The sequence below is a fragment of the Carcharodon carcharias genome, chromosome 6 (assembly GCF_017639515.1).
Source record: "Carcharodon carcharias isolate sCarCar2 chromosome 6, sCarCar2.pri, whole genome shotgun sequence".
Classification (NCBI taxonomy): domain Eukaryota; kingdom Metazoa; phylum Chordata; class Chondrichthyes; order Lamniformes; family Lamnidae; genus Carcharodon; species Carcharodon carcharias.
Window position 1 is genome coordinate 123,569,690 of NC_054472.1, and position 15,819 is coordinate 123,585,508.

Below are 15,819 nucleotides of genomic sequence, written 5' to 3' on the forward strand. Positions count from 1 at the left end.
TCTTTTCAATGAAAGCTCTATTTGCCTGTTCTTGGGGTGCAGCTGTATTTAAAAGAACCCATGGCACTATTCAAAGAAGGTCAGGAAGTTCACCCAGTGCCCTGAGGCACTTTGTCCCTGAATTAATATCACTAAAGCAGACCAACTTGTCATGCAGCTCATTTACTGTTTGTGTGACCTTGCTATGCAGAAACTGGTTGTTGCATTTTCTTACATAACAACAGTGATTGCAATTTAAAAGTTATTTATTGGCTATGAAACAATTTGGGACGTCCTGCGAATATGAAAGGATGCTATGCTTACACAAGTTGAATGGAGGCCGGATGATCTGGAGAGGAGAAAGCTCAGGTTAGTCAGGTTTTGTGACTGATTGTAGAGTTGGATAAGTACCTAGTGAGAAGATTTAAGAGAGGCACAAAAAATAATGTTGAGATATAGGCCTGTAACTTCCATGGAGTGGCAATCATGCCACCCCCCACTCCTTGTCTTTTATCTTGAAATCCTTCCAACTCAGGCCACCTGAGAACAGTGTAGTGCAGCGGGTTCCCAAGGCCTTCTGTCTAGGGCAGCTGAGTCAGAGGTAAGGGAGACACGCCCCCTTTTTTTCACAGCACCAGCTGCCATAAAGCAGGTGTGTTTAAAGGTCCAGCCACTTTGAGAAGCCAGGGATAAAATAAATGTGTAAGGTAAATGGGTATGATGGGGGGTGGGGGGTGGTGGGGGGGGGGGGGTCAGTGGTCAGGGTTGGTGGGGTGGGGTGGGTTGGGTGGTCAGTTTGGGGGAGGTTGTGTGGTCAGTGGGAGGGAGTCAGTTGGTCAGTGGGTAGTTAGCACATGGTGTGTGAGGGCAGTCTGGGGGGGTCCCATGTGGAGTCAGGGGAGTGGGGAAGGCAGTCAGGGGGTCCCATGAGGGGTTGGGAGGAGTTGGGGGGAGGTCCCAAGGGGTCAGAGGATGTAGTTGTGGGTCCTGTGGGGAGTAGGGGGAAGCTGGGGGTCCTGTGGGTGCTGGGGAGGTGGAGTTATTCAGGAGGAGGGGAGGGCAGTCTTGGGTCTCATGAGGTTATTTTGGGGGGCTAGTGGGGTAGTTGGAGGTTGGGGGCGCATTAGTCCCATGGGGGTCAGGTGTGTCAGTACAATAGTTACCCAGAAGTGAGAAGTGGCTTCAATTCTAACTTTTTCTGGGTAGCTATCACTGTAAGACACATGGAACCACCTGAAGCTTGTGATTTATAGCATAGTTTCAGATGGTTCCCACTGCAGGGCAGTTGTCCTACGGAAGTTTGAATTTCCCAGGTAATTGCCATGCAAACCTCATGTGGGTACATCCAGGGGTGTCTCCAGCATATCTTTGGGGTGCCCCCAGTTACGACACGTGGGAGCTCAGAAGTTACGGGCTACCATATTTGCTGAACTGGGACCATCCAGATGATTCACGGTCTTATACTTTCCTATGTTCCTATAAGTTCTTTCTTTGGAACATTTTACTATGTGCTATATAAATGCAAGTTATTGTTGTTTGCCATTGCAACAGTTAGTACAATTCTATTTACACATTAGATCGCAACTAGTTTGATTCTGGTGAAATAAACTATAGACTTCTTCTTTTGTCAGTGTCACCTTGGAGCCAAAGTTATGTACATATCATATGGTGTTCAATTTCAGTCCTAACACATGATGTGGGGAAGGAGGGAGAACCAATCAGGATTTCATTAATCTGTTTACATGAGTCAAAACTCATTTATAATCAGCAAGGCAATGCTTGTGTTTTTCTATAGGAGATTCATATTTCTTGTGAGCACCTGTGCTTAACTGAGTCATCTTTTCACAAATCAATGTGACATTGATCCTACCTTTATGGCTGGGGACATTGGTGTTAAAGTGAATTTGTGAACACAGGCTCAAAGGATAAATATTTATATTAATAATAAAATTAAAATAATTCTGCGCCTGCAGTTTTCCAAATAATTAGCTTCTGATCATGGTTGCACTATTAGGGTGTGGCACTGACAGGAGACCGGACAATTCTGTACAAGGATGAATTGGGAATAAGAATTAGTCGGTGTCTTCCACTGGTAAGTAGCACTGCGGGATCTGGTAGTAACCTACCTTATGTTGAGAAGTGGTGTGTGCAGTTATGAACAGGCCATGGGACTCTCCATTTAGATGAACATGGCACAAGAAACAAGGATTAAGCTGCCTTATTCATCATCTGTGCTGGTGAATATAGCCTTGTCAGGTCACCCAGCTATTTTCTGAGCTGGGTATTCATATTTTGCTTCACTGGGGAGAAAGAAGGTATGCATCAGAGGTACAGGGAAGACTAGGGATCAACGAAGAGTGGAAATTTACAGAGATTAGTGAAAATAGAAGTCGGACAGATTTCCAGGCCCGGAAGAATGAGAGGAAATATACATTAAACAGTAAAACTTTCCAAGTAGGAAACCAGAGAGATGTATACACATGTTAAAAATAGGAGGACAAATTGATAAAGCTGTCTAAAAACAAACATATGGGGCTGAGTTTTTGACTGGGTATGGAGGCACATTATGATGTGCGAATGGCCACGCAGTTTTGTTCAGAGGAAATCCAATTTTTCTTGGCATTCCCGACCCTGCACTATTTTCTTCTGGCCTTTTGTAGGTTGGGAATTCCAAGTATGCAAAACACACACCCATCCTTGCTGACATCGGGTTCCCCATTTTAAATGGGGGAAAAAAGTGGATTTCCTCCTGCACACCATTTTTGTCTGATGTTCCAGAGTTTTGGAAACCCATTAAAAGCACATCAAGTTTGAGATTTTGTGAAGAAGATCAAAAGCCCACAGAGGAGTATTCTGAAAGGTAAATGTAAAATGTTTTCACATTTTCAAATGTCTTTATTAGGTGCTGTATTGTAATGTAGATGTGATTGTAATGCAGCAATTCGTCATAGGGATCTTTCCTTTAAAGGTAAGTTGACCCTTACGTTGACTAACTTTGTGTATTTGTTCACATGCATTACAGCGTTTTTCCAATGGAGAAATGCAGTGAAAAATGTTACAAAATATCCTGTCAGCTTGTACTGTCATCTTTTTTACTGTTATTCAAATGGCTCTGGCTGAGAGGAAAAAAAAACTGGCTTTAATACTTGAAAAAAATCTAACCACCAGCTCCCTTACATGATAGACAGGCACTCTGCTTTCAAATTGTAACAAGCATCTTCTATCCTTTCCTTCCCATAGTGCAGTCTATTGTTTAGATAGCTCTGCTCATTACAAATGCTTGGCTCAGTTTCATATGTTGGTGGGTTTCAGCACAGTGTTCCATGCATCTGAGAATAAATGACAGTTTCATGAAGTTGTAATTTCAGATTTGACAAGTTTTCTTGTTTGTTGACTTAAACTAATAGGATTACGAGGTTCTTTTTCACATAGCTAGAATGTATTTTTTCTCAGTATCAATGATATAAAGGCTTTAATTAGATGGTGAAAGATTTATTTTTTCCCCAAGGAATATAAAATATTTTCAATTGATATTGCATGGAATCTGAAGACTGTACATGGTACATAGTGGGTGAGTGCTATGGAACATACAGTTTCATGAGGTTTCATATAGAGGTTTCATGATGTGGCAGGGGCAATCTGTGGGGATTGGGTTGGCATAGGGGTGGTTGAGGGAGGCGAGGGATGAGATTTAGGGGGTTGTTAAACACTGTTGGGAGCTGGGATACTCTGTTGGAGAACTGAGACCGGCCTTCTAACCAGTCCATCTCTACACCCACACTCCTCCTGCACTGGTTCGCAGTTCGCAAACAGAATTTCAAGCCCAAGCCTGGGGTTAAAAGACAAAAATGGCACGTGATGTCACAAAAGATATGGATGTGCAGTTTGCAAGCTGCGAGAGTGCACAGGTTGGGTTTTCCCGAGCCCAGGAGAAGCCATAGGCTTCCTGAAATATGAAGTAAATTGCAAAATAAATTTAGAATATTTTGAAATTTATACAATCAGTGGTTTGGTAGCAGGTAGAATGTTATGGTTAGTTTTGGCTGCCCTCCTCTAGGAAAGCTCTGAAGAGGTTACCGAGAGGAATTTTTCAGATGACACCAGCGATAAGGGACTTTCGTCATAAAGAGAGGGTAGAGAAACTAGAACACATTTAAATAGGAGGTGTGATAGAACTGTTTAAAACTGTGAAGAATTTTGATCAGTAAATAGGCAAAAAACTACTTCAGCTGGTTCTTGCATTCGGTTTTGCGCCAACTCCCCACCCACCACTCCCCCCAGCCCTGTAAGAAAAAAATACTGACTTTGGGGAAAGCCTATTAAATATTGATTGGGATGAAAGCTAAAATTAGACACGAGATAATCTTGGATTATATGTCCCTAGGCATGAGGAGGTTAAGGGGTGAACTGCTTGACATTTTGGGAATTGTCAGGTTATATGTGGAATACAACTATAGAACTTAGGGCAGAATTTTCCATTCCAGAGATTAAGTACAATGGTAGCCAGGATTTGCGGCGAATTTCCAGCTGATTGGCGGGTCGGGAAATCACACCTGATCTTACGCTTGGAAGCTCATTAATTATCATCGATTGCTGTAAAAACCCATCTGGCTCACTAATGTCCTTTAAGGAAGGAAATCTGCCATCCTTACCTGTTCTGACCTACATTTGACTCCAGAACCACAGCAATGTGATTGTCTCTTAACTTTCCTCTGAAATGACCTAGCAAGGTAAGTTCAAGGGCAATAAGGAATGGGCAACAACACCCACATCCCATGAAAGGGTAAGAAAATAAATTATGCATCGGCAAGTAGCTCTCCGATGATTCATCCGCCCGGCCATAACCTAATGGGGTTGAAGGTCCTGGCACTATTTATAAATGCCAGCTGAACACACACGTTACTCCCTGCAGCCCAGCTGTGTGGATAACCAAGGCTGAGATGGCTCCAGGTGAAAAGAAGGCAGCACCATGAGCTTCAGCAATGACTCCCCTGAGGCTCCTATTCATGGTGTGCGAAAGCTACCCGAGGAATGGTTCCAGGAGTTCCACTAACCTCACCTCGTTGACCTGGGAGGTGGTTGTGAGGGAGGTCAGCTCTGCGGGCACCTGCCCGAAAAAAGTCATCCAGTGCAGGAAGAGGATGAATGATCTCATCCACACCACTAGGGTAAGTCATCATTCAGTTCACTCCAAACGCACACTCTTTAAATGACATTATGTACTTAGAGCGTCACTCAGCTCAGTGATCTCACAAAATATTGGCAGGCGAGATATCCGCAATGAAAGCTGGTGGGAGAGATCCCGGACAGGAGGAGGGTTGGAAGACATCCAGGATCTCTCCAAGTTTGAGGAAGGTGCTGCCGAATTAGCAGGCAAGGACAGAGATCGCTCCTGTGATGAAGGCAAGATCAGCCTCTCGCTGCAAACCAGTAAGGATGAGCCCTGCATGAGTTGATCACATCCTGACATTCACAGTGAATGACATGCAATGTTGTATTCAGCCTGCTCATGAATTAAATATATCTTCTCTCTCTTACAGGCAGCAGCAAATCCAGACAGACCAGCATAGGTAACATAAGCCCCCAGACCACCTCAGAGGATGATGCTAAGGATCCAGTTGAAGAAGACGGGTCACTGCGTTCATCTGCACCCTCCACCAGTGCTCAGACACAGACCCCAGTGGGTCATAGTTCTAGATTAGGCTCGGGGTCACATTCTGGGGAACAACTCACTGACACATCTCTGCAACGTGCGGAGGCAGTGACAGCCCAGGTTTCTGGCACTCAGAGGACTGTTGCATCTCAGAGGTCCAGCTGCACAGGTTGAGGAAGGTGCACCTGCCTCACAGCAGGAGACCCAAAGCAAGCCAAGGCCCTCCAGGCCAAGGCCCGCCAGAGGACAACCACCAAACTCATCAAAGACAACCGGGCATGGCAGTCAGCAGGCTGCTTCCACTTCTGCTGCAGATGTCAAGGATGCACCAAGACGTAGCGGTAGAGTTAGAAAGATTAAGAAACTTTGATATCACCTTTGGGTCAAGGGTGTTCACTCACCATATATGTCATGCACCTTCGTAAATACACTTGCTGTTCATGAGAATAGTTTTGTCATTTGAATGCATCATTCATATGTATCATATGTGGCCACTTATTGCGCACGTGACCCAAGCTCCCGTTCCGCAATAACCTCACTTTGTTAGCCACACATTCACGTGATGTCTAGCTGATTCATGTTCATTACTCGCCCCATGTCTAATGTCAGGGAGGTGTGTCAACCTCTTTATTGAAAGTGACTACAAATTGTGTTAAGAAGTGATATTCATTAAACCACCGGGTTATGTGTGCTCAATTACATTGGAGGGTTACCACTCATGTTGTCTCATCATCAAGCAGCTCACCAGCACCTTCTCAAGGGCAATTATGGAAGGGCAATAAATGCTGACCTAGCCAGCAACACCCACTTCCTGTGAACAAATAAAAATAATCAACTAGCTGTCTTCATTGTTTGTGCCAAAGCACAAAACCTGCAGCCATGATGGTCTCTCCAGCCATGTGTGCATCTCTGTGGCAGCAAGAAGCATCTCATTCAGGAGGTCTTGACTGCATCAAGTCCAGCTGACGCAGAGTTTGCGCTTGTGTGCTGCTTTTCACTTCCTGGAGCAGCTACACACAGCTGTGGCTACTGAACTTTCCAAAGATTAGGGCCTGATGAATTATGAGGGTTGGGGGTCCAAGACCCAATGCTGACCTTGATCTCAATGTTAGTGGTTGTAAAGACCTTTCAGGTCACTGACTTGCCACTAAGGGGCTGGAGATATGTGCTTGTGTATCCTTGCCTGCACTTAACTTCTCCTGAAACCTTGTGGCTATGAGTGTGTCACAGGCACGTCTTCCAGCTTTGATCATGTCCACACGTGGGAGCTCTCCATCATCACCCTCTTCAGGTTCCTGCCCTTCCACGTCTTCATCATCTGAGGTTCTCAGCCTCCTCCATGTCTCCCTCTGGCAAGTGATCCCCTTTGAAGAGCCAGGTTGTGCAAGTCGCAACACACCATGATGAAGTGGGACACCCTCTCCGGAGAATACTGCAGAGCCCCATCTGAGCACTCCAAGCTTCAGAAATGCATTTCAGGATGCCAGTAGTCTGCTCTATGAAGCATCTTGTTGAACTATGCGCTACATTGTATCTTTCCTCTGAAGCACTTTGAGGAAGGAGCACAGGTGTCATGTGCCAGTGTTTCAGAAGGTACCCCTTAACACCAAGCAGCCAGCCCTGTAAGCACCACAGTCCTTTGAGTATCTGAGGCACGTGGGAGTGTCTCAGTGTGTATGAGTCATGGGAACTACCAGGATACTTGGCACAAATGTGCATGATATGCTTCTGATGATCACACACCAGCTGAATGGTTAGGGAGTGGAGCCCTTCCCCGTTAATGAATATCGGAGCTGCTGCCGTGGAGCTCTCAATGCCACATGTGTGCAGTCTATTGCATCCTGTACTCTAGGGAAGCCTGAGATAGCCATGAAGTCCAGGAATCTAGCAGCCTGGCTGGCTTCATCCAGTATGAACCTCACATAACGATGAGGCTTCCTGTAAAGGGCATCCGTCACCTCCTTAATACATTTTTGTGTTGAGAACTGAAAGATGCCACATTGGTGTCCTGTGGATTCCTGGAATGACCCGCTTGCAAAAACATTAAGTGCGGCGGTGAGCTTCAGGGGAACTGGCAGGGGATATCCTCCCCGTCCATGTGGTGTTAGCTCCTCCCAAAGATTGTGGCAGATATGAGCCACCACATCTCTTGACAAGCGTAAATATGTGCAGCATTGTCTCAACAACATTGTTGTTGCCTCGGGCGTTGAGCTGGTCTGCTATTCACAGCTGCTGCGCAACTCCAGTAGGACAACATTGTGTGCTGTGAATCTCAGACAGGGCTGCACTTAAAACAGAGACCAGCATCTTGACTGGGGTGGGGGAGATGACAGAGACATGAGGTGAAGGGGGTTTGGCAAGGTTGGAGAGGTGGGCCAATGGCAGAGACATGAAGGTGAAGGGGGCTTGGGAGGGTTGTGGGGGTGGGGGTGGGGGACACAATGGCAGGCAGCAGGAAGATTGGGGATGGGGAAGCTGGAACCCAACATGGAACAGCAGAATGCAGCCACAGAAGAGGGTAGATGGGATTTGACTTGCATGCAGTGGAGGGAATGCTTCCCATCTCTAGAGGATGAGGTGGGGGTGGAGTTAATGTGGCAAAAGTAGGAAAGGTTGCAAAGAGACTCATGTGTGGGGTTGGGGGGAAGGCTTGCACAAGAGGAACAGGTTGCACAGAGATTCTTGGAGTGGTGAGTGGGGTGGAAGGGAAATGGTCTTTAGGTCATTCACTGAGGAGCCGGAAAACTGAGTGAAAGATAGTCATAGTCTCTGAACTAATGCCAAGAGGTCAGGTTTTTTTTTTCTTTATTCTTTCATGGGATGTGGGCATCACTGGCAAAGCCAGCATTTGTTGCCCATCCCTAATTGCCTCTTGAACCGAGTGGTTTGCGGGGCTATTTCAAGAACAAGAGCAGCAGTGTTGCAGGTAGGCTTTGAATGTTGCGCTCACATCGAAGTCACAAGTGAAGTGAGGGTGGGCAGCTGGATGCCACTTGTATCTAGTCATGATTCAGACCAGTCTAATTTCCCACTGGCATAATTGGGAGGGGGAACATGATACTGGTGAGTTCTGTTTTTAATGAGTACTCATGTATGCTAATGCATGCAAATGGCATTCCCGACATGGATCAGTAGCAAGGGAAACATTCTGCCTCATTTTTCCACTGGCAGGCATCTGACTTTTGGCCTCACTCCGAATTTTCCCACTCCTGCCCGCCACGAAACCTGCCACTGACAAGACAGGAAAATTCCACCTTTAGAGCACTAAAGATAGTTATTTAGCCCACAGTGACTGTTGATTTTTTGCTAATGCAATCCAAGATGTTCCGCTCTGTCCCCATTGTCCTGTGCCTTCCTCAGCTTCATATATTTATCCACTTTTTCCTTAAAAGGTCCAATGGTTTCTGTTTCAACATACCCTGTGGCAAAACATTCCATGTCCTGATAACATAAGCTCTGCATAAAGAAATTTCTCCCAATTTCTCTCCTCTTAATGACAAATTGAAATTGATGAACCGTTGTTATATTCCCAATCAGAGGAACAGGTCATTCCCTATTTATCCTATTAAAACCCATTATAATTGTTAATTCTTCCATCAATTTTCCATCTCTCCAACGAAAATACTCCCAGTATGTAAAGTTCTGCCTTAGAACAATGATTTCCTATCGCTGAATAAAATGTTTTTAGCTAAGGAATGAGTCTGCCTTTAAAGTAGGAAGATCTAGAATATATAGGGCTAAAATGCTGTTTATCCTGATTTTTGGGTATGGAGGCCACGATTAGTGACTGTCCTATGCCAGTTCTGTTGGAGGTGGGCAGCATGCAGACTTGGTGCTCCCACATTGTTACCATGATTGTAGTTAGGAGCTAAGCAGATTCCTCGTTGCCGACTGCCTCTTCATGCTGCAACTGCCTTTACATGCAGCAAGGGCGTTGATCAGCGTTGTACAGAGAACACATGCTGCAGCCCGCACTCTGTTTACAAAGGCAGGTTACGCCTTTAAAGGGAAGCTACACCGAATAATATTGTTGGAATTTAAAAGATAGAAAATGGAACCGGGACAAAGAGGGTTTCAGGGTGATGTATGATGCGCTGGAGGGAGTATTGGTGAAGGTGAATAAGTAGAGAGGTGCTGTGGTTCAGCCGGGGCCACAAGGAGTGGATGGTGGGGGCAGAAAGCCTGCAAGGAACACCCTCAAAAGGGAATGGAAAACTTGGTCAGGGAGGTCAACTCCCAGAATCTGGACCTGAGGGCCTGGCAGCAATGCCAACTTCTCCTTCTGGTCTTCTGCTTTCAGACACCAAAGAACTGCTGCCAACCCAGCCACAACAGCACAAGGAGGAAAGATAGAGCAACAACATAGCAATAATGAAGAAGTTGTGTCATTTCACTTGTTTGTGTGGACAGGTTATCAAATTTACTTCCCTCCCTGAAAGGATACAGCAATACTCCCTTACCAAATCCACAAACTCACCACAAACCTGCAAAAACAGTTGAGTATTCCAGACAGTTCCGGCAGAATTTTCCATGCCTGCTGGCGTCAGGCGTGCTCAGTGGTGTGAGTGGACAATATGGCAAGAAGGCCAAAAATCAGTTTCACAACGTTGTCAAACCTATTTGCAATTGTCTGCACAGCCCACCAATGGCGGGCCGTGTTTCCCGCCATTGAACATCAGGAACCTCATTGTAATAAATCAGCATATCTTTATATGGCTAGCCCACTGGTCTCATCCCCACCCGCTGGATTGTCCAACCACAATCATGCTGACATGTTTCACAACAGCATATACAAGGCTTCCACTTGAGGGGAACTTGGGGTGAGTACACAGTAACGTTGTGGAGCGCTCATGAGGGACGCCTATTGGACTTCAAGGTTGAGGCGCGTTGGTGGAGGGGGTGGTGGCAAAGGCTGCCGTGCGGTTGAACGGGGGGTGGGGGGTGCGGGGGCAAGGGAAGTGGCCATGGATTAGGGAAACCGTATAAAGTGACCATTCCTCTGCAGCTGAGAAAGTTCAGGTGCAGCCACTTTGATATGATTGAAGAGTCGGGCCTCTAGCTTATCTGCCCACTCAAGCAACACAGAGGCTTGAAAGCACCACCAAGTGCTCCAGGGCTTTTCACCCCTCAGGCACAGACTGCAATCTAATGAGCATTTTAGTGGATTGCAGAACATTTGGACAACCAGGCATGATGTACAATCTCTTTGCTAAAGCTGGCCATGGAGCAGTCACTAGTGGAGGTGCTCACAGTCCCTTACAATGTCTGCATTCAGGTTTGGACCAGTTTCCCCCATGGTTCAGGCTAACAGTGCAGCCTTGCAGTGTGGGTTAGGAGAATGTCTTCTCCTGAGCTGAGAGCACAGCATGCAGTCCAGTGAGCAAAGTTGTCACCAATCGATCAGGCGGAGTGGGGCAGAGGTGGTTGGGGTTTCGGGCAGCCATGCAGCACAGTAAACTCTGACCATCCAGCTGGTGGCCAGCACTCTCTGGGATGAGTTAAGGGGCCTTCAGACTTAACCAGGGGAGGTTCTTAGTACACCGAAGATAAACCGCATGTCTCTCTATTTCATTCTGCAGGAGGAGTACATCAGGATCAAAGAGCCTGGTGAATTAGCTGTAAGCATCGTGGAGAATGAAAGACGACAGAGAAGATAGCAACTAAGGAGACTGGCTGCGCAGGAAGAGAAGCAGCAACCTCTGGAAGAAGGGGCAGCTGGGCTCCTGCACACGCCGCCAAAGAACCAAAGCGTGCCATCACTGGTCAGTGCCCAGCTAGACTCAGGGTCTATAGACATTGCCTTTCATTTCTGCAGATGACCGAGAACCAGTGTCACCGAAGATTGCGCGTCTAGAGAACTGGTCAGTCATATCTGCCAACTACTGCAGGATTTGGCACCACGGGGACATGGAGGGCATCACCACCACTGGCCATGAAAGTGAGTGTGGCGCTCAATTTCTATGCTGGTGGCTCCTTTCAGAACTCCAGAGGTGACTTCTGTGAGATATCACAAGCTTCCACCCACAGATGCATCCATGAGGTCACTGATGCCATCTTCGTGAGGGCACACAACTTTGTGCATTTCGTCTGGGACCAGGAAAGCTAAGATGCAAGAGCAATTGGATTTCCCTAGATCTCAGGTTTCCCATAGATGCAGGGTGCCATCGACTACATTCACCTGATGCTCACATCTCTGTCACAATATGCGGTCAACTATGCAAAGGATTCCATTTGCTGAATGTGCAGCTGGTGTCCAACCACCACAATTGCATCCTGCAGGTCTGTGCACAGTTTCCAGGCAGTGTGCATGACTACATTCTCAGTCAGTCATGGACACCTGACATCTTCCAGGGTCCACAGAAGCTGCAGGGATGGCTGCTCGGGGACAAGGGCTACCCACAGAGGCTGTGGCTGATGACACCTGTGCGGCGGAGCAGAGCGAAGGTATAACAAGGCTCAAGCTGTAACTTGCGACTTAGTGGAACAGACCATCGGGATGCTGAAAACTAGGTTCCGTTGCCTAGACCAGTCTGGTGGAGCCCTGCAATATAGTCGACTGAGGACATCACACATCGTCGTGTCCTGCTGTGCTCTTTACAACCTGGCGCTACAACTGGGAGAAGAGCTGACGGAGGAGGAGGTGTAGGAGCTGGAGGTGCCCTCTGATGAGGAGGATCTCGATAGTGATGAGGGTGAGGAGGTCGTCAAAGATGATAATGCTCTTGCATTGGCCAGATGAGGCAGGCATGCTCGGGAGGCCATCACAGCTGCCAGATTTGTGGAGGATGATGACGACATCAGGCAGTGAGGACACTCCATTGATCTTCACAAAGCCTCTTTAAAAGCATCTTTGTCCACCTTCAGCACCTGACCCCTCCAGGAGCATGACATCACCGGTCACAGATGCTGAAGAGATGGGGCCAGCCCCACTTTAAAGGTGCTTAGAGCACACAGAAAGAATGACGGAACTCTGTGATGCCTGCCCACTACATTCTGGCAGCAGTGACAAGCACCGTTGAGGTGCAGGCATCAGTAACGTGTCTAGGAAGTCCAGACCATCACTTTGGTCTGAAGTTTGCACAAAGCACAGGGAACAGGTCCCGTACTGAGACACCTGCCTTTATCTTGTGCAGAAAGGTTTTCTATCTGAGTGACAAGTACACTGCTGATAGGAATAATGAGCCATAGGCAGGGAGACATTCTTGGAAGTTTATTGACAATTGTGAACATTATGTACAAGTCCTTAACACCCATGCCCTTAACCCTGCTGCTACATCATGGTGCTCCCCAGACATCCAGAGCAGAGGTGGAGGCAGCTTGCTGACTGCTACGCCCTGTCTGACCTTGGCGGGCATTCTCTGGAGGGCTGAGACCTGGAGGGCCCCAGCCTGCTTTCGGGGTGCTGCTGTATGGCTGGGGTACCCTCCTCAGCTTGTGGATCTGGAGCTGTTGAGGTCACAGGAAGAAGGGATTCCGATGGGCTAGACACTCCCAGAGTCACCTGGGCAGATGGCCCCGGGGTGTGCACCTGCTGATCCTCCTCCCTATGGGTGCCCAAGGGCCCCAGGCTGACTCCTTGAGGAGAAGGGGAAGCTGGAGTGAGATCAAGCTACCCCACACCCTTCTCACATACGCACTGTTGGAGACCAAGTATGGCATCAGCGATGGAGTTAAGCCCACGCAGCAGTGCAGGAGCAATGTCCTGCACCAAGAACTCATGGCGGCCACCATCCTGCCAGTGCTGACCCCATTGTGATGGCATGCCAGAGCCATCACCTTAGCTTGAAAGCAGATGGACTTCTCCATCTTGCAATCTGAGGAGTACAGCGGACATCCCATCCTGATGTTCCCGATCTTGCCTTTGCAGCTCCACAAACTGTGACATGACCGAGTCCAGAGGCTCGTCATCTGACTCGGACCCAGCAACGTTCTGACCTCCAGCAGTCCTCCAGGTGCTGCACTCCTGGTAAGTCCCTGCCACCACCTGCTGTGGATCAGACAGTGCATTGTGATCCTGAGGCTACTCTAAAACTAGGTCCCACCGAGGTATATGTCTCTGTGCTGGTGGAGGGTGAACGCTGTGACGGGACTTCAGGAAGGGTGCCTTCAGATTCCTCTTCAGAGGTTTCTTCGGAGCTTGATTGGAGGCCCTGGGCTGTAGACTCCGTTGGCTGTTTCCTAGATGTGCCTGCGATAGCAAGGTGAGATAATTAGTGCATGGCAGTGGCCTGTGAAACAGGACACATCACTCACAGCATGGTTGTGTGATGGATGTTGCTTGCTGGATCCTCACTTGGTAGAGCACCGCTGACCTCACCGTCAGCACAGGAACAGTCCAGATCCTCGCCAGCCAACTGGATGGCTCTGTTTTCAAAGTCCATGAGGAACTAGATTTCAGGCATTCTTCCACCAGTCTGTGACCTCTCCCTCTTGTTGTGTGCCAGCTTGTCCTGCATAAATAGAGATAGAGTGTAAGCAGGATGCCTGCCAGGCCAGATGATAAGTATGCCTGGCATGCATGGGTGGTGAGTGGTCCCATGGACAGGATGAGGACAATGAAGGAGTGTGTGTGTGAATGAATGGTGATGTCCCTTGAACTGCAGTGAGTGAGGGCCCTGTGGATCTGTGATGGGTTTGTGAGTGTGTGAGTTGAGATTGACTAGCCCTGGTGGAATGGAGGAGATCAGTCATCCTTCTTCGGCACTAGGTGGCTGTCCTCTTTTGCAGGACTTTGGCACTGACCGCCGCTGCCACCACCTCCCAAGCCAGATTGGTGATGTTGCTGCCCATCTTGCGGCCAGAGCGGGAGCAGAGCACATCCCAACGGGCCTCCACTGCATCTAAAAGGCATTTGAGGGATATGTCATCAAACTGGGGGCTGCAGTCTTCTTGTCTTGCAGGTCTGTGTCTTCTTTGCAGCACTCTTGTGCTGGAAGTGCTGAGAGGTGTGCGCGCGGCTGCACTTTAAACATGACACCCAGCGTGATGGCATGGCAGCCACATGAGAGCCCGCCCACCATGGAAATGGTGTGTTTCCCGAGAACGCATAATTAATGCGGCGGGTTTGGGATGATGGTGTGAAAGGCTGCCATCTCGGCCAGAGGGTAAAATGTCATTTTACCCACCCACTACCACACTTAGTGCAAATCTGGGATGATTCTGCCCTTAGCTTCACCGCCCCACTCTTTTCCCATTGCCCTAGCTAATTTACTCTTGTGGAGAGCCAGCACAGGCTTAATGACCAAAAGGCCTCTTTCTGTGCTGTAACCTTTTTTAAAATTCATTAATGGGATGTGGGTGTCAATGGTTAGCCAACATTTATTGCCCATCCTTACTTGTCCTTGAGAAAGTGATGGTGAGCCGCCTTCTTGAATCGCTGCAGTCCACGTGGTGTAAGTACACCAACTGTGCTGTTTGGGAGGGAATTCCAACATTTTGATCCAGTAAGTTGGGATGGTAAGTCAAGGATGGTAAGTGGCTTTGAGGGGAACTTCCAGGTGGTGGTCTTCCCATCTATCTGCTGCCCTTGTCCTTCTAGGTGGTAGCGGTCATGGGTTTGAAAGGTGCTACCTAAGGAGCCTTAGTGAGTTTCTGCAGTGCATTTTTTAGACGGTACACACTGGTGCATTGGTGGTGGAGGGAGTGAATGTTTGTGGATGTTCTGTTAATCAAGAGGGTTGCTTTGTCTTGGATCGTCAAGCTTCTTGAGTGTTGTGGGAGCTGCACTCATCCAGGCAAATGGAGAGTATTCCATCACACTCCTGACTTATGCCTTTTAGATGGTGGACAGGCTTTGGGGAGTCAGGAGGTGAGTTACTCACCACAGGATTCCTAGCGTCTGAGCTACGCCAAAATTCTATTCTGCGAAACTTTGCAATAGCAAAGGCTCTTAAAAATAACCTTACCTGCAATTGGGTGCCTGGCCCTTTAGGGAACATTGGTTCAGGACCCAGCTTGCAGCTATAATTCTTGTTGTTTGGAGATGGATGTACTTATTCATTGTCTGGGCCTGTGTGTCCAAATTTGGTCTCCTCGCATCACATCAGCTAGTTGGGCTGTGTGATGTCAGGATAGTGCTCCTTCACAACTTCCAACGCATTGCAGGGGGCCTCCTCCCCAGTGACATCAAGAGAACTTGCCACATGGGCTGCACAGAAGTGGCTGGCAGTGCAATGGCTCCAGCAAAA